At 46.0% G+C, this 15,433-nt stretch overlaps 19 non-coding genes across 19 annotated transcripts; all 19 read right to left on the bottom strand.

Moving 5' to 3' along the window:
* Positions 1 to 333: 333 nt before the first annotated feature.
* On the bottom strand, positions 334 to 449 carry Trnal-caa (transfer RNA leucine (anticodon CAA)). Its single transcript has 2 exons — positions 412 to 449; positions 334 to 379 (listed from the first exon to the last, which is right to left on the bottom strand). It is a non-coding gene; the product is annotated as a tRNA-Leu (tRNA).
* A 704-nt stretch (positions 450 to 1,153) lies between these two features.
* Positions 1,154 to 1,269, bottom strand: Trnal-caa (transfer RNA leucine (anticodon CAA)). Its single transcript has 2 exons — positions 1,232 to 1,269; positions 1,154 to 1,199 (listed from the first exon to the last, which is right to left on the bottom strand). It is a non-coding gene; the product is annotated as a tRNA-Leu (tRNA).
* A 701-nt stretch (positions 1,270 to 1,970) lies between these two features.
* Trnal-caa (transfer RNA leucine (anticodon CAA)) lies at positions 1,971 to 2,086 on the bottom strand. Its single transcript has 2 exons — positions 2,049 to 2,086; positions 1,971 to 2,016 (listed from the first exon to the last, which is right to left on the bottom strand). It is a non-coding gene; the product is annotated as a tRNA-Leu (tRNA).
* A 704-nt stretch (positions 2,087 to 2,790) lies between these two features.
* On the bottom strand, positions 2,791 to 2,906 carry Trnal-caa (transfer RNA leucine (anticodon CAA)). The gene is made up of 2 exons: positions 2,869 to 2,906; positions 2,791 to 2,836 (listed from the first exon to the last, which is right to left on the bottom strand). It is a non-coding gene; the product is annotated as a tRNA-Leu (tRNA).
* A 704-nt stretch (positions 2,907 to 3,610) lies between these two features.
* Positions 3,611 to 3,726, bottom strand: Trnal-caa (transfer RNA leucine (anticodon CAA)). The gene is made up of 2 exons: positions 3,689 to 3,726; positions 3,611 to 3,656 (listed from the first exon to the last, which is right to left on the bottom strand). It is a non-coding gene; the product is annotated as a tRNA-Leu (tRNA).
* A 704-nt stretch (positions 3,727 to 4,430) lies between these two features.
* Trnal-caa (transfer RNA leucine (anticodon CAA)) lies at positions 4,431 to 4,546 on the bottom strand. The gene is made up of 2 exons: positions 4,509 to 4,546; positions 4,431 to 4,476 (listed from the first exon to the last, which is right to left on the bottom strand). It is a non-coding gene; the product is annotated as a tRNA-Leu (tRNA).
* Positions 4,547 to 5,250: 704 nt separating this feature from the next.
* Positions 5,251 to 5,366, bottom strand: Trnal-caa (transfer RNA leucine (anticodon CAA)). Its single transcript has 2 exons — positions 5,329 to 5,366; positions 5,251 to 5,296 (listed from the first exon to the last, which is right to left on the bottom strand). It is a non-coding gene; the product is annotated as a tRNA-Leu (tRNA).
* Positions 5,367 to 6,070: 704 nt separating this feature from the next.
* Trnal-caa (transfer RNA leucine (anticodon CAA)) lies at positions 6,071 to 6,186 on the bottom strand. Its single transcript has 2 exons — positions 6,149 to 6,186; positions 6,071 to 6,116 (listed from the first exon to the last, which is right to left on the bottom strand). It is a non-coding gene; the product is annotated as a tRNA-Leu (tRNA).
* Positions 6,187 to 6,890: 704 nt separating this feature from the next.
* On the bottom strand, positions 6,891 to 7,006 carry Trnal-caa (transfer RNA leucine (anticodon CAA)). The gene is made up of 2 exons: positions 6,969 to 7,006; positions 6,891 to 6,936 (listed from the first exon to the last, which is right to left on the bottom strand). It is a non-coding gene; the product is annotated as a tRNA-Leu (tRNA).
* Positions 7,007 to 7,710: 704 nt separating this feature from the next.
* Positions 7,711 to 7,826, bottom strand: Trnal-caa (transfer RNA leucine (anticodon CAA)). The gene is made up of 2 exons: positions 7,789 to 7,826; positions 7,711 to 7,756 (listed from the first exon to the last, which is right to left on the bottom strand). It is a non-coding gene; the product is annotated as a tRNA-Leu (tRNA).
* Positions 7,827 to 8,530: 704 nt separating this feature from the next.
* Trnal-caa (transfer RNA leucine (anticodon CAA)) lies at positions 8,531 to 8,646 on the bottom strand. The gene is made up of 2 exons: positions 8,609 to 8,646; positions 8,531 to 8,576 (listed from the first exon to the last, which is right to left on the bottom strand). It is a non-coding gene; the product is annotated as a tRNA-Leu (tRNA).
* Positions 8,647 to 9,350: 704 nt separating this feature from the next.
* Trnal-caa (transfer RNA leucine (anticodon CAA)) lies at positions 9,351 to 9,466 on the bottom strand. The gene is made up of 2 exons: positions 9,429 to 9,466; positions 9,351 to 9,396 (listed from the first exon to the last, which is right to left on the bottom strand). It is a non-coding gene; the product is annotated as a tRNA-Leu (tRNA).
* A 704-nt stretch (positions 9,467 to 10,170) lies between these two features.
* Trnal-caa (transfer RNA leucine (anticodon CAA)) lies at positions 10,171 to 10,286 on the bottom strand. The gene is made up of 2 exons: positions 10,249 to 10,286; positions 10,171 to 10,216 (listed from the first exon to the last, which is right to left on the bottom strand). It is a non-coding gene; the product is annotated as a tRNA-Leu (tRNA).
* Positions 10,287 to 10,990: 704 nt separating this feature from the next.
* On the bottom strand, positions 10,991 to 11,106 carry Trnal-caa (transfer RNA leucine (anticodon CAA)). Its single transcript has 2 exons — positions 11,069 to 11,106; positions 10,991 to 11,036 (listed from the first exon to the last, which is right to left on the bottom strand). It is a non-coding gene; the product is annotated as a tRNA-Leu (tRNA).
* A 704-nt stretch (positions 11,107 to 11,810) lies between these two features.
* On the bottom strand, positions 11,811 to 11,926 carry Trnal-caa (transfer RNA leucine (anticodon CAA)). The gene is made up of 2 exons: positions 11,889 to 11,926; positions 11,811 to 11,856 (listed from the first exon to the last, which is right to left on the bottom strand). It is a non-coding gene; the product is annotated as a tRNA-Leu (tRNA).
* Positions 11,927 to 12,630: 704 nt separating this feature from the next.
* Positions 12,631 to 12,746, bottom strand: Trnal-caa (transfer RNA leucine (anticodon CAA)). The gene is made up of 2 exons: positions 12,709 to 12,746; positions 12,631 to 12,676 (listed from the first exon to the last, which is right to left on the bottom strand). It is a non-coding gene; the product is annotated as a tRNA-Leu (tRNA).
* A 704-nt stretch (positions 12,747 to 13,450) lies between these two features.
* Positions 13,451 to 13,566, bottom strand: Trnal-caa (transfer RNA leucine (anticodon CAA)). The gene is made up of 2 exons: positions 13,529 to 13,566; positions 13,451 to 13,496 (listed from the first exon to the last, which is right to left on the bottom strand). It is a non-coding gene; the product is annotated as a tRNA-Leu (tRNA).
* Positions 13,567 to 14,270: 704 nt separating this feature from the next.
* Positions 14,271 to 14,386, bottom strand: Trnal-caa (transfer RNA leucine (anticodon CAA)). Its single transcript has 2 exons — positions 14,349 to 14,386; positions 14,271 to 14,316 (listed from the first exon to the last, which is right to left on the bottom strand). It is a non-coding gene; the product is annotated as a tRNA-Leu (tRNA).
* A 704-nt stretch (positions 14,387 to 15,090) lies between these two features.
* On the bottom strand, positions 15,091 to 15,206 carry Trnal-caa (transfer RNA leucine (anticodon CAA)). The gene is made up of 2 exons: positions 15,169 to 15,206; positions 15,091 to 15,136 (listed from the first exon to the last, which is right to left on the bottom strand). It is a non-coding gene; the product is annotated as a tRNA-Leu (tRNA).
* Positions 15,207 to 15,433: the final 227 nt, after the last annotated feature.

Raw genomic sequence — 15,433 nt, 5'->3', positions numbered from 1 at the left:
ATGATGTACTGGTCAGCCTGCACTGTTTCCTCACACTGTCGTTAGCACTCTGCATCTCCAGATAAGAGTCGTTTCCATACCACAAGTGTCCCTTTTGACGTGTTTGCGGCTCTTTGGCGCGGAAGTAACCTCACGAGGGGAACGTCGTATTTACAACCAACACTCTCTGTTTGTAGCTCACACTACCGAAGAAACAGTTTGGTGCCGTAGGTGCGCTTGTGTTTGATGCAAATTTTTGATTTCACTTAGGAGAACACGGCCAGTATCGTGCTGTTGCACTTTACAAAGGATCTCAATGCTACGCAGGGTGCTCTAGAGAAGCGACAAAATCTGTGTCAGGAGTGGGATTCGAACCCACGCCCTCATTCGAGGACCAGAAAGCTCTAGCTGCTACTGCAGCCAAGGTTTTTCCTTGAGTCTGGCGCCTTAGACCGCTCGGCCATCCTGACACTTGATTTGATGCTCCTCGTTTGTTCTATTAGAGGACTTACAGTTGATGTAGTTGTCGCATCCACGTTGCCACAGTACGCAGGCATGATTTCTGCACCCGTTAGACGTGCGCCAGGCGCAGCCGCACAAATATAGCGCAGAATGTACCACCAAAAGAGTTTCTCAAATCCGTATAATCACAGCAATCAATACCTTTTGTTCGAAACTAAGTCGTCTGTTAAAGACGTCAGAGATTAGACAGAATGCAGAGGTCTATCTGTCGAGTAATATTTCAAGTTTTGGTCACGTTGTAATCTCCATACAGTAATATTTTGAGTATATGAATTTATTTCGAGTTCTGTGTATTTCATCAGCGACTGTTATTGTACAGATGATGTACTGGTCAGCCTGCACTGTTTCCTCACACTGTCGTTAGCACTCTGCATCTCCAGATAAGAGTCGTTTCCATACCACAAGTGTCCCTTTTGACGTGTTTGCGGCTCTTTGGCGCGGAAGTAACCTCACGAGGGGAACGTCGTATTTACAACCAACACTCTCTGTTTGTAGCTCACACTACCGAAGAAACAGTTTGGTGCCGTAGGTGCGCTTGTGTTTGATGCAAATTTTTGATTTCACTTAGGAGAACACGGCCAGTATCGTGCTGTTGCACTTTACAAAGGATCTCAATGCTACGCAGGGTGCTCTAGAGAAGCGACAAAATCTGTGTCAGGAGTGGGATTCGAACCCACGCCCTCATTCGAGGACCAGAAGGCTCTAGCTGCTACTGCAGCCAAGGTTTTTCCTTGAGTCTGGCGCCTTAGACCGCTCGGCCATCCTGACACTTGATTTGATGCTCCTCGTTTGTTCTATTAGAGGACTTACAGTTGATGTAGTCGCATCCACGTTGCCACAGTACGCAGGCATGATTTCTGCACCCGTTAGACGTGCGCCAGGCGCAGCCGCACAAATATAGCGCAGAATGTACCACCAAAAGAGTTTCTCAAATCCGTATAATCACAGCAATCAATACCTTTTGTTCGAAACTAAGTCGTCTGTTAAAGACGTCAGAGATTAGACAGAATGCAGAGGTCTATCTGTCGAGTAATATTTCAAGTTTTGGTCACGTTGTAATCTCCATACAGTAATATTTTGAGTATATGAATTTATTTCGAGTTCTGTGTATTTCATCAGCGACTGTTATTGTACAGATGATGTACTGGTCAGCCTGCACTGTTTCCTCACACTGTCGTTAGCACTCTGCATCTCCAGATAAGAGTCGTTTCCATACCACAAGTGTCCCTTTTGATGTGTTTGCGGCTCTTTGGCGCGAAAGTAACCTCACGAGGGGAACGTCGTATTTACAACCAACACTCTCTGTTTGTAGCTCACACTACCGAAGAAACAGTTTGGTGCCGTAGGTGCGCTTGTGTTTGATGCAAATTTTTGATTTCACTTAGGAGAACACGGCCAGTATCGTGCTGTTGCACTTTACAAAGGATCTCAATGCTACGCAGGGTGCTCTAGAGAAGCGACAAAATCTGTATCAGGAGTGGGATTCGAACCCACGCCCTCATTCGAGGACCAGAAGGCTCTAGCTGCTACTGCAGCCAAGGTTTTTCCTTGAGTCTGGCGCCTTAGACCGCTCGGCCATCCTGACACTTGATTTGATGCTCCTCGTTTGTTCTATTAGAGGACTTACAGTTGATGTAGTTGTCGCATCCACGTTGCCACAGTACGCAGGCATGATTTCTGCACCCGTTAGACGTGCGCCAGGCGCAGCCGCACAAATATAGCGCAGAATGTACCACCAAAAGAGTTTCTCAAATCCGTATAATCACAGCAATCAATACCTTTTGTTCGAAACTAAGTCGTCTGTTAAAGACGTCAGAGATTAGACAGAATGCGGAGGTCTATCTGTCGAGTAATATTTCAAGTTTTGGTCACGTTGTAATCTCCATACAGTAATATTTTGAGTATATGAATTTATTTCGAGTTCTGTGTATTTCATCAGCGACTGTTATTGTACAGATGATGTACTGGTCAGCCTGCACTGTTTCCTCACACTGTCGTTAGCACTCTGCATCTCCAGATAAGAGTCGTTTCCATACCACAAGTGTCCCTTTTGACGTGTTTGCGGCTCTTTGGCGCGGAAGTAACCTCACGAGGGGAACGTCGTATTTACAACCAACACTCTCTGTTTGTAGCTCACACTACCGAAGAAACAGTTTGGTGCCGTAGGTGCGCTTGTGTTTGATGCAAATTTTTGATTTCACTTAGGAGAACACGGCCAGTATCGTGCTGTTGCACTTTACAAAGGATCTCAATGCTACGCAGGGTGCTCTAGAGAAGCGACAAAATCTGTGTCAGGAGTGGGATTCGAACCCACGCCCTCATTCGAGGACCAGAAGGCTCTAGCTGCTACTGCAGCCAAGGTTTTTCCTTGAGTCTGGCGCCTTAGACCGCTCGGCCATCCTCACACTTGATTTGATGCTCCTCGTTTGTTCTATTAGAGGACTTACAGTTGATGTAGTTGTCGCATCCACGTTGCCACAGTACGCAGGCATGATTTCTGCACCCGTTAGACGTGCGCCAGGCGCAGCCGCACAAATATAGCGCAGAATGTACCACCAAAAGAGTTTCTCAAATCCGTATAATCACAGCAATCAATACCTTTTGTTCGAAACTAAGTCGTCTGTTAAAGACGTCAGAGATTAGACAGAATGCAGAGGTCTATCTGTCGAGTAATATTTCAAGTTTTGGTCACGTTGTAATCTCCATACAGTAATATTTTGAGTATATGAATTTATTTCGAGTTCTGTGTATTTCATCAGCGACTGTTATTGTACAGATGATGTACTGGTCAGCCTGCACTGTTTCCTCACACTGTCGTTAGCACTCTGCATCTCCAGATAAGAGTCGTTTCCATACCACAAGTGTCCCTTTTGACGTGTTTGCGGCTCTTTGGCGCGGAAGTAACCTCACGAGGGGAACGTCGTATTTACAACCAACACTCTCTGTTTGTAGCTCACACTACCGAAGAAACAGTTTGGTGCCGTAGGTGCGCTTGTGTTTGATGCAAATTTTTGATTTCACTTAGGAGAACACGGCCAGTATCGTGCTGTTGCACTTTACAAAGGATCTCAATGCTACGCAGGGTGCTCTAGAGAAGCGACAAAATCTGTGTCAGGAGTGGGATTCGAACCCACGCCCTCATTTGAGGACCAGAAGGCTCTAGCTGCTACTGCAGCCAAGGTTTTTCCTTGAGTCTGGCGCCTTAGACCGCTCGGCCATCCTGACACTTGATTTGATGCTCCTCGTTTGTTCTATTAGAGGACTTACAGTTGATGTAGTTGTCGCATCCACGTTGCCACAGTACGCAGGCATGATTTCTGCACCCGTTAGACGTGCGCCAGGCGCAGCCGCACAAATATAGTGCAGAATGTACCACCAAAAGAGTTTCTCAAATCCGTATAATCACAGCAATCAATACCTTTTGTTCGAAACTAAGTCGTCTGTTAAAGACGTCAGAGATTAGACAGAATGCGGAGGTCTATCTGTCGAGTAATATTTCAAGTTTTGGTCACGTTGTAATCTCCATACAGTAATATTTTGAGTATATGAATTTATTTCGAGTTCTGTGTATTTCATCAGCGACTGTTATTGTACAGATGATGTACTGGTCAGCCTGCACTGTTTCCTCACACTGTCGTTAGCACTCTGCATCTCCAGATAAGAGTCGTTTCCATACCACAAGTGTCCCTTTTGACGTGTTTGCGGCTCTTTGGCGCGGAAGTAACCTCACGAGGGGAACGTCGTATTTACAACCAACACTCTCTGTTTGTAGCTCACACTACCGAAGAAACAGTTTGGTGCCGTAGGTGCGCTTGTGTTTGATGCAAATTTTTGATTTCACTTAGGAGAACACGGCCAGTATCGTGCTGTTGCACTTTACAAAGGATCTCAATGCTACGCAGGGTGCTCTAGAGAAGCGACAAAATCTGTGTCAGGAGTGGGATTCGAACCCACGCCCTCATTCGAGGACCAGAAGGCTCTAGCTGCTACTGCAGCCAAGGTTTTTCCTTGAGTCTGGCGCCTTAGACCGCTCGGCCATCCTGACACTTGATTTGATGCTCCTCGTTTGTTCTATTAGAGGACTTACAGTTGATGTAGTTGTCGCATCCACGTTGCCACAGTACGCAGGCATGATTTCTGCACCCGTTAGACGTGCGCCAGGCGCAGCCGCACAAATATAGCGCAGAATGTACCACCAAAAGAGTTTCTCAAATCCGTATAATCACAGCAATCAATACCTTTTGTTCGAAACTAAGTCGTCTGTTAAAGACGTCAGAGATTAGACAGAATGCAGAGGTCTATCTGTCGAGTAATATTTCAAGTTTTGGTCACGTTGTAATCTCCATACAGTAATATTTTGAGTATATGAATTTATTTCGAGTTCTGTGTATTTCATCAGCGACTGTTATTGTACAGATGATGTACTGGTCAGCCTGCACTGTTTCCTCACACTGTCGTTAGCACTCTGCATCTCCAGATAAGAGTCGTTTCCATACCACAAGTGTCCCTTTTGACGTGTTTGCGGCTCTTTGGCGCGGAAGTAACCTCACGAGGGGAACGTCGTATTTACAACCAACACTCTCTGTTTGTAGCTCACACTACCGAAGAAACAGTTTGGTGCCGTAGGTGCGCTTGTGTTTGATGCAAATTTTTGATTTCACTTAGGAGAACACGGCCAGTATCGTGCTGTTGCACTTTACAAAGGATCTCAATGCTACGCAGGGTGCTCTAGAGAAGCGACAAAATCTGTGTCAGGAGTGGGATTCGAACCCACGCCCTCATTCGAGGACCAGAAGGCTCTAGCTGCTACTGCAGCCAAGGTTTTTCCTTGAGTCTGGCGCCTTAGACCGCTCGGCCATCCTGACACTTGATTTGATGCTCCTCGTTTGTTCTATTAGAGGACTTACTGTTGATGTAGTTGTCGCATCCACGTTGCCACAGTACGCAGGCATGATTTCTGCACCCGTTAGACGTGCGCCAGGCGCAGCCGCACAAATATAGCGCAGAATGTACCACCAAAAGAGTTTCTCAAATCCGTATAATCACAGCAATCAATACCTTTTGTTCGAAACTAAGTCGTCTGTTAAAGACGTCAGAGATTAGACAGAATGCAGAGGTCTATCTGTCGAGTAATATTTCAAGTTTTGGTCACGTTGTAATCTCCATACAGTAATATTTTGAGTATATGAATTTATTTCGAGTTCTGTGTATTTCATCAGCGACTGTTATTGTACAGATCATGTACTGGTCAGCCTGCACTGTTTCCTCACACTGTCGTTAGCACTCTGCATCTCCAGATAAGAGTCGTTTCCATACCACAAGTGTCCCTTTTGACGTGTTTGCGGCTCTTTGGCGCGGAAGTAACCTCACGAGGGGAACGTCGTATTTACAACCAACACTCTCTGTTTGTAGCTCACACTACCGAAGAAACAGTTTGGTGCCGTAGGTGCGCTTGTGTTTGATGCAAATTTTTGATTTCACTTAGGAGAACACGGCCAGTATCGTGCTGTTGCACTTTACAAAGGATCTCAATGCTACGCAGGGTGCTCTAGAGAAGCGACAAAATCTGTGTCAGGAGTGGGATTCGAACCCACGCCCTCATTCGAGGACCAGAAGGCTCTAGCTGCTACTGCAGCCAAGGTTTTTCCTTGAGTCTGGCGCCTTAGACCGCTCGGCCATCCTGACACTTGATTTGATGCTCCTCGTTTGTTCTATTAGAGGACTTACAGTTGATGTAGTTGTCGCATCCACGTTGCCACAGTACGCAGGCATGATTTCTGCACCCGTTAGACGTGCGCCAGGCGCAGCCGCACAAATATAGCGCAGAATGTACCACCAAAAGAGTTTCTCAAATCCGTATAATCACAGCAATCAATACCTTTTGTTCGAAACTAAGTCGTCTGTTAAAGACGTCAGAGATTAGACAGAATGCAGAGGTCTATCTGTCGAGTAATATTTCAAGTTTTGGTCACGTTGTAATCTCCATACAGTAATATTTTGAGTATATGAATTTATTTCGAGTTCTGTGTATTTCATCAGCGACTGTTATTGTACAGATGATGTACTGGTCAGCCTGCACTGTTTCCTCACACTGTCGTTAGCACTCTGCATCTCCAGATAAGAGTCGTTTCCATACCACAAGTGTCCCTTTTGACGTGTTTGCGGCTCTTTGGCGCGGAAGTAACCTCACGAGGGGAACGTCGTATTTACAACCAACACTCTCTGTTTGTAGCTCACACTACCGAAGAAACAGTTTGGTGTCGTAGGTGCGCTTGTGTTTGATGCAAATTTTTGATTTCACTTAGGAGAACACGGCCAGTATCGTGCTGTTGCACTTTACAAAGGATCTCAATGCTACGCAGGGTGCTCTAGAGAAGCGACAAAATCTGTGTCAGGAGTGGGATTCGAACCCACGCCCTCATTCGAGGACCAGAAGGCTCTAGCTGCTACTGCAGCCAAGGTTTTTCCTTGAGTCTGGCGCCTTAGACCGCTCGGCCATCCTGACACTTGATTTGATGCTCCTCGTTTGTTCTATTAGAGGACTTACAGTTGATGTAGTTGTCGCATCCACGTTGCCACAGTACGCAGGCATGATTTCTGCACCCGTTAGACGTGCGCCAGGCGCAGCCGCACAAATATAGCGCAGAATGTACCACCAAAAGAGTTTCTCAAATCCGTATAATCACAGCAATCAATACCTTTTGTTCGAAACTAAGTCGTCTGTTAAAGACGTCAGAGATTAGACAGAATGCAGAGGTCTATCTGTCGAGTAATATTTCAAGTTTTGGTCACGTTGTAATCTCCATACAGTAATATTTTGAGTATATGAATTTATTTCGAGTTCTGTGTATTTCATCAGCGACTGTTATTGTACAGATGATGTACTGGTCAGCCTGCACTGTTTCCTCACACTGTCGTTAGCACTCTGCATCTCCAGATAAGAGTCGTTTCCATACCACAAGTGTCCCTTTTGACGTGTTTGCGGCTCTTTGGCGCGGAAGTAACCTCACGAGGGGAACGTCGTATTTACAACCAACACTCTCTGTTTGTAGCTCACACTACCGAAGAAACAGTTTGGTGCCGTAGGTGCGCTTGTGTTTGATGCAAATTTTTGATTTCACTTAGGAGAACACGGCCAGTATCGTGCTGTTGCACTTTACAATGGATCTCAATGCTACGCAGGGTGCTCTAGAGAAGCGACAAAATCTGTGTCAGGAGTGGGATTCGAACCCACGCCCTCATTCGAGGACCAGAAGGCTCTAGCTGCTACTGCAGCCAAGGTTTTTCCTTGAGTCTGGCGCCTTAGACCGCTCGGCCATCCTGACACTTGATTTGATGCTCCTCGTTTGTTCTATTAGAGGACTTACAGTTGATGTAGTTGTCGCATCCACGTTGCCACAGTACGCAGGCATGATTTCTGCACCCGTTAGACGTGCGCCAGGCGCAGCCGCACAAATATAGCGCAGAATGTACCACCAAAAGAGTTTCTCAAATCCGTATAATCACAGCAATCAATACCTTTTGTTCGAAACTAAGTCGTCTGTTAAAGACGTCAGAGATTAGACAGAATGCAGAGGTCTATCTGTCGAGTAATATTTCAAGTTTTGGTCACGTTGTAATCTCCATACAGTAATATTTTGAGTATATGAATTTATTTCGAGTTCTGTGTATTTCATCAGCGACTGTTATTGTACAGATGATGTACTGGTCAGCCTGCACTGTTTCCTCACACTGTCGTTAGCACTCTGCATCTCCAGATAAGAGTCGTTTCCATACCACAAGTGTCCCTTTTGACGTGTTTGCGGCTCTTTGGCGCGGAAGTAACCTCACGAGGGGAACGTCGTATTTACAACCAACACTCTCTGTTTGTAGCTCACACTACCGAAGAAACAGTTTGGTGCCGTAGGTGCGCTTGTGTTTGATGCAAATTTTTGATTTCACTTAGGAGAACACGGCCAGTATCGTGCTGTTGCACTTTACAATGGATCTCAATGCTACGCAGGGTGCTCTAGAGAAGCGACAAAATCTGTGTCAGGAGTGGGATTCGAACCCACGCCCTCATTCGAGGACCAGAAGGCTCTAGCTGCTACTGCAGCCAAGGTTTTTCCTTGAGTCTGGCGCCTTAGACCGCTCGGCCATCCTGACACTTGATTTGATGCTCCTCGTTTGTTCTATTAGAGGACTTACAGTTGATGTAGTTGTCGCATCCACGTTGCCACAGTACGCAGGCATGATTTCTGCACCCGTTAGACGTGCGCCAGGCGCAGCCGCACAAATATAGCGCAGAATGTACCACCAAAAGAGTTTCTCAAATCCGTATAATCACAGCAATCAATACCTTTTGTTCGAAACTAAGTCGTCTGTTAAAGACGTCAGAGATTAGACAGAATGCAGAGGTCTATCTGTCGAGTAATATTTCAAGTTTTGGTCACGTTGTAATCTCCATACAGTAATATTTTGAGTATATGAATTTATTTCGAGTTCTGTGTATTTCATCAGCGACTGTTATTGTACAGATGATGTACTGGTCAGCCTGCACTGTTTCCTCACACTGTCGTTAGCACTCTGCATCTCCAGATAAGAGTCGTTTCCATACCACAAGTGTCCCTTTTGACGTGTTTGCGGCTCTTTGGCGCGGAAGTAACCTCACGAGGGGAACGTCGTATTTACAACCAACACTCTCTGTTTGTAGCTCACACTACCGAAGAAACAGTTTGGTGCCGTAGGTGCGCTTGTGTTTGATGCAAATTTTTGATTTCACTTAGGAGAACACGGCCAGTATCGTGCTGTTGCACTTTACAAAGGATCTCAATGCTACGCAGGGTGCTCTAGAGAAGCGACAAAATCTGTGTCAGGAGTGGGACTCGAACCCACGCCCTCATTCGTGGACCAGAAGGCTCTAGCTGCTACTGCAGCCAAGGTTTTTCCTTGAGTCTGGCGCCTTAGACCGCTCGGCCATCCTGACACTTGATTTGATGCTCCTCGTTTGTTCTATTAGAGGACTTACAGTTGATGTAGTTGTCGCATCCACGTTGCCACAGTACGCAGGCATGATTTCTGCACCCGTTAGACGTGCGCCAGGCGCAGCCGCACAAATATAGCGCAGAATGTACCACCAAAAGAGTTTCTCAAATCCGTATAATCACAGCAATCAATACCTTTTGTTCGAAACTAAGTCGTCTGTTAAAGACGTCAGAGATTAGACAGAATGCGGAGGTCTATCTGTCGAGTAATATTTCAAGTTTTGGTCACGTTGTAATCTCCATACAGTAATATTTTGAGTATATGAATTTATTTCGAGTTCTGTGTATTTCATCAGCGACTGTTATTGTACAGATGATGTACTGGTCAGCCTGCACTGTTTCCTCACACTGTCGTTAGCACTCTGCATCTCCAGATAAGAGTCGTTTCCATACCACAAGTGTCCCTTTTGACGTGTTTGCGGCTCTTTGGCGCGGAAGTAACCTCACGAGGGGAACGTCGTATTTACAACCAACACTCTCTGTTTGTAGCTCACACTACCGAAGAAACAGTTTGGTGCCGTAGGTGCGCTTGTGTTTGATGCAAATTTTTGATTTCACTTAGGAGAACACGGCCAGTATCGTGCTGTTGCACTTTACAAAGGATCTCAATGCTACGCAGGGTGCTCTAGAGAAGCGACAAAATCTGTGTCAGGAGTGGGATTCGAACCCACGCCCTCATTCGAGGACCAGAAGGCTCTAGCTGCTACTGCAGCCAAGGTTTTTCCTTGAGTCTGGCGCCTTAGACCGCTCGGCCATCCTGACACTTGATTTGATGCTCCTCGTTTGTTCTATTAGAGGACTTACAGTTGATGTAGTTGTCGCATCCACGTTGCCACAGTACGCAGGCATGATTTCTGCACCCGTTAGACGTGCGCCAGGCGCAGCCGCACAAATATAGCGCAGAATGTACCACCAAAAGAGTTTCTCAAATCCGTATAATCACAGCAATCAATACCTTTTGTTCGAAACTAAGTCGTCTGTTAAAGACGTCAGAGATTAGACAGAATGCAGAGGTCTATCTGTCGAGTAATATTTCAAGTTTTGGTCACGTTGTAATCTCCATACAGTAATATTTTGAGTATATGAATTTATTTCGAGTTCTGTGTATTTCATCAGCGACTGTTATTGTACAGATGATGTACTGGTCAGCCTGCACTGTTTCCTCACACTGTCGTTAGCACTCTGCATCTCCAGATAAGAGTCGTTTCCATACCACAAGTGTCCCTTTTGACGTGTTTGCGGCTCTTTGGCGCGGAAGTAACCTCACGAGGGGAACGTCGTATTTACAACCAACACTCTCTGTTTGTAGCTCACACTACCGAAGAAACAGTTTGGTGCCGTAGGTGCGCTTGTGTTTGATGCAAATTTTTGATTTCACTTAGGAGAACACGGCCAGTATCGTGCTGTTGCACTTTACAAAGGATCTCAATGCTACGCAGGGTGCTCTAGAGAAGCGACAAAATCTGTGTCAGGAGTGGGATTCGAACCCACGCCCTCATTCGAGGACCAGAAGGCTCTAGCTGCTACTGCAGCCAAGGTTTTTCCTTGAGTCTGGCGCCTTAGACCGCTCGGCCATCCTGACACTTGATTTGATGCTCCTCGTTTGTTCTATTAGAGGACTTACAGTTGATGTAGTTGTCGCATCCACGTTGCCACAGTACGCAGGCATGATTTCTGCACCCGTTAGACGTGCGCCAGGCGCAGCCGCACAAATATAGCGCAGAATGTACCACCAAAAGAGTTTCTCAAATCCGTATAATCACAGCAATCAATACCTTTTGTTCGAAACTAAGTCGTCTGTTAAAGACGTCAGAGATTAGACAGAATGCGGAGGTCTATCTGTCGAGTAATATTTCAAGTTTTGGTCACGTTGTAATCTCCATACAGTAATATTTTGAGTATATGAATTTATTTCGAGTTCTGTGTATTTCATCAGCGACTGTTATTGTACAGATGATGTACTGGTCAGCCTGCACTGTTTCCTCACACTGTCGTTAGCACTCTGCATCTCCAGATAAGAGTCGTTTCCATACCACAAGTGTCCCTTTTGACGTGTTTGCGGCTCTTTGGCGCAGAAGTAACCTCACGAGGGGAACGTCGTATTTACAACCAACACTCTCTGTTTGTAGCTCACACTACCGAAGAAACAGTTTGGTGCCGTAGGTGCGCTTGTGTTTGATGCAAATTTTTGATTTCACTTAGGAGAACACGGCCAGTATCGTGCTGTTGCACTTTACAAAGGATCTCAATGCTACGCAGGGTGCTCTAGAGAAGCGACAAAATCTGTGTCAGGAGTGGGATTCGAACCCACGCCCTCATTCGAGGACCAGAAGGCTCTAGCTGCTACTGCAGCCAAGGTTTTTCCTTGAGTCTGGCGCCTTAGACCGCTCGGCCATCCTGACACTTGATTTGATGCTCCTCGTTTGTTCTATTAGAGGACTTACAGTTGATGTAGTTGTCGCATCCACGTTGCCACAGTACGCAGGCATGATTTCTGCACCCGTTAGACGTGCGCCAGGCGCAGCCGCACAAATATAGCGCAGAATGTACCACCAAAAGAGTTTCTCAAATCCGTATAATCACAGCAATCAATACCTTTTGTTCGAAACTAAGTCGTCTGTTAAAGACGTCAGAGATTAGACAGAATGCGGAGGTATATCTGTCGAGTAATATTTCAAGTTTTGGTCACGTTGTAATCTCCATACAGTAATATTTTGAGTATATGAATTTATTTCGAGTTCTGTGTATTTCATCAGCGACTGTTATTGTACAGATGATGTACTGGTCAGCCTGCACTGTTTCCTCACACTGTCGTTAGCACTCTGCATCTCCAGATAAGAGTCGTTTCCATACCACAAGTGTCCCTTTTGACGTGTTTGCGGCTCTTTGGCGCGGAAGTAACCTCACGAGGGGAACGTCGTATTTACAACCAACACTCTCTGTTTGTAGCTCACACTACCGAAGAAACAGTTTGGTGCCGTAGGTGCGCTTGTGTTTGATGCAAATTTTTGATTTCACTTAGGAGAACACGGCCAGTATCGTGCTGTTGCACTTTACAAAGGATCTCAATGCTACGCAGGGTGCTCTAGAGAAGCGACAAAATCTGTGTCAGGAGTGGGATTCGAACCCACGCCCTCATTCGAGGACCAGAAGGCTCTAGCTGCTACTGCAGCCAAGGTTTTTCCTTGAGTCTGGCGCCTTAGACCGCTCGGCCATCCTGACACTTGATTTGATGCTCCTCGTTTGTTCTATTAGAGGACTTACAGTTGATGTAGTTGTCGCATCCACGTTGCCACAGTACGCAGGCATGATTTCTGCACCCGTTAGACGTGCGCCAGGCGCAGCCGCACAAATATAGCGCAGAATGTACCACCAAAAGAGTTTCTCAAATCCGTATAATCACAGCAATCAATACCTTTTGTTCGAAACTAAGTCGTCTGTTAAAGACGTCAGAGATTAGACAGAATGCAGAGGTCTATCTGTCGAGTAATATTTCAAGTTTTGGTCACGTTGTAATCTCCATACAGTAATATTTTGAGTATATGAATTTATTTCGAGTTCTGTGTATTTCATCAGCGACTGTTATTGTACAGATGATGTACTGGTCAGCCTGCACTGTTTCCTCACACTGTCGTTAGCACTCTGCATCTCCAGATAAGAGTCGTTTCCATACCACAAGTGTCCCTTTTGACGTGTTTGCGGCTCTTTGGCGCGGAAGTAACCTCACGAGGGGAACGTCGTATTTACAACCAACACTCTCTGTTTGTAGCTCACACTACCGAAGAAACAGTTTGGTGCCGTAGGTGCGCTTGTGTTTGATGCAAATTTTTGATTTCACTTAGGAGAACACGGCCAGTATCGTGCTGTTGCACTTTACAAAGGATCTCAATGCTACGCAGGGTGCTCTAGAGAAGCGACAAAATCTGTGTCAGGAGTGGGATTCGAACCCACGCCCTCATTCGAGGACCAGAAGGCTCTAGCTGCTACTGCAGCCAAGGTTTTTCCTTGAGTCTGGCGCCTTAGACCGCTCGGCCATCCTGACACTTGATTTGATGCTCCTCGTTTGTTCTATTAGAGGACTTACAGTTGATGTAGTTGTCGCATCCACGTTGCCACAGTACGCAGGCATGATTTCTGCACCCGTTAGACGTGCGCCAGGCGCAGCCGCACAAATATAGCGCAGAATGTACCACCAAAAGAGTTTCTCAAATCCGTATAATCACAGCAATCAATACCTTTTGTTCGAAACTAAGTCGTCTGTTAAAGACGTCAGAGATTAGACAGAATGCGGAGGTCTATCTGTCGAGTAATATTTCAAGTTTTGGTCACGTTGTAATCTCCATACAGTAATATTTTGAGTATATGAATTTATTTCGAGTTCTGTGTATTTCATCAGCGACTGTTATTGTACAGATGATGTACTGGTCAGCCTGCACTGTTTCCTCACACTGTCGTTAGCACTCTGCATCTCCAGATAAGAGTCGTTTCCATACCACAAGTGTCCCTTTTGACGTGTTTGCGGCTCTTTGGCGCGGAAGTAACCTCACGAGGGGAACGTCGTATTTACAACCAACACTCTCTGTTTGTAGCTCACACTACCGAAGAAACAGTTTGGTGCCGTAGGTGCGCTTGTGTTTGATGCAAATTTTTGATTTCACTTAGGAGAACACGGCCAGTATCGTGCTGTTGCACTTTACAAAGGATCTCAATGCTACGCAGGGTGCTCTAGAGAAGCGACAAAATCTGTGTCAGGAGTGGGATTCGAACCCACGCCCTCATTCGAGGACCAGAAGGCTCTAGCTGCTACTGCAGCCAAGGTTTTTCCTTGAGTCTGGCGCCTTAGACCGCTCGGCCATCCTGACACTTGATTTGATGCTCCTCGTTTGTTCTATTAGAGGACTTACAGTTGATGTAGTTGTCGCATCCACGTTGCCACAGTACGCAGGCATGATTTCTGCACCCGTTAGACGTGCGCCAGGCGCAGCCGCACAAATATAGCGCAGAATGTACCACCAAAAGAGTTTCTCAAATCCGTATAATCACAGCAATCAATACCTTTTGTTCGAAACTAAGTCGTCTGTTAAAGACGTCAGAGATTAGACAGAATGCGGAGGTCTATCTGTCGAGTAATATTTCAAGTTTTGGTCACGTTGTAATCTCCATACAGTAATATTTTGAGTATATGAATTTATTTCGAGTTCTGTGTATTTCATCAGCGACTGTTATTGTACAGATGATGTACTGGTCAGCCTGCACTGTTTCCTCACACTGTCGTTAGCACTCTGCATCTCCAGATAAGAGTCGTTTCCATACCACAAGTGTCCCTTTTGACGTGTTTGCGGCTCTTTGGCGCGGAAGTAACCTCACGAGGGGAACGTCGTATTTACAACCAACACTCTCTGTTTGTAGCTCACACTACCGAAGAAACAGTTTGGTGCCGTAGGTGCGCTTGTGTTTGATGCAAATTTTTGATTTCACTTAGGAGAACACGGCCAGTATCGTGCTGTTGCACTTTACAAAGGATCTCAATGCTACGCAGGGTGCTCTAGAGAAGCGACAAAATCTGTGTCAGGAGTGGGACTCGAACCCACGCCCTCATTCGAGGACCAGAAGGCTCTAGCTGCTACTGCAGCCAAGGTTTTTCCTTGAGTCTGGCGCCTTAGACCGCTCGGCCATCCTGACACTTGATTTGATGCTCCTCGTTTGTTCTATTAGAGGACTTACAGTTGATGTAGTTGTCGCATCCACGTTGCCACAGTACGCAGGCATGATTTCTGCACCCGTTAGACGTGCGCCAGGCGCAGCCGCACAAATATAGCGCAGAATGTACCACCAAAAGAGTTTCTCAAATCCGTATAATCACAGCAATCAATACCTTTTGTTCGAAACTAAGTCGTCTGTTAAAGACG

Source organism: Schistocerca cancellata, chromosome 2 (assembly GCF_023864275.1).
Source record: "Schistocerca cancellata isolate TAMUIC-IGC-003103 chromosome 2, iqSchCanc2.1, whole genome shotgun sequence".
NCBI classification, from domain to species: domain Eukaryota; kingdom Metazoa; phylum Arthropoda; class Insecta; order Orthoptera; family Acrididae; genus Schistocerca; species Schistocerca cancellata.
Note: the sequence above shows the minus strand (reverse complement) of the source record. Positions and strands in the feature narration are given on the sequence as shown.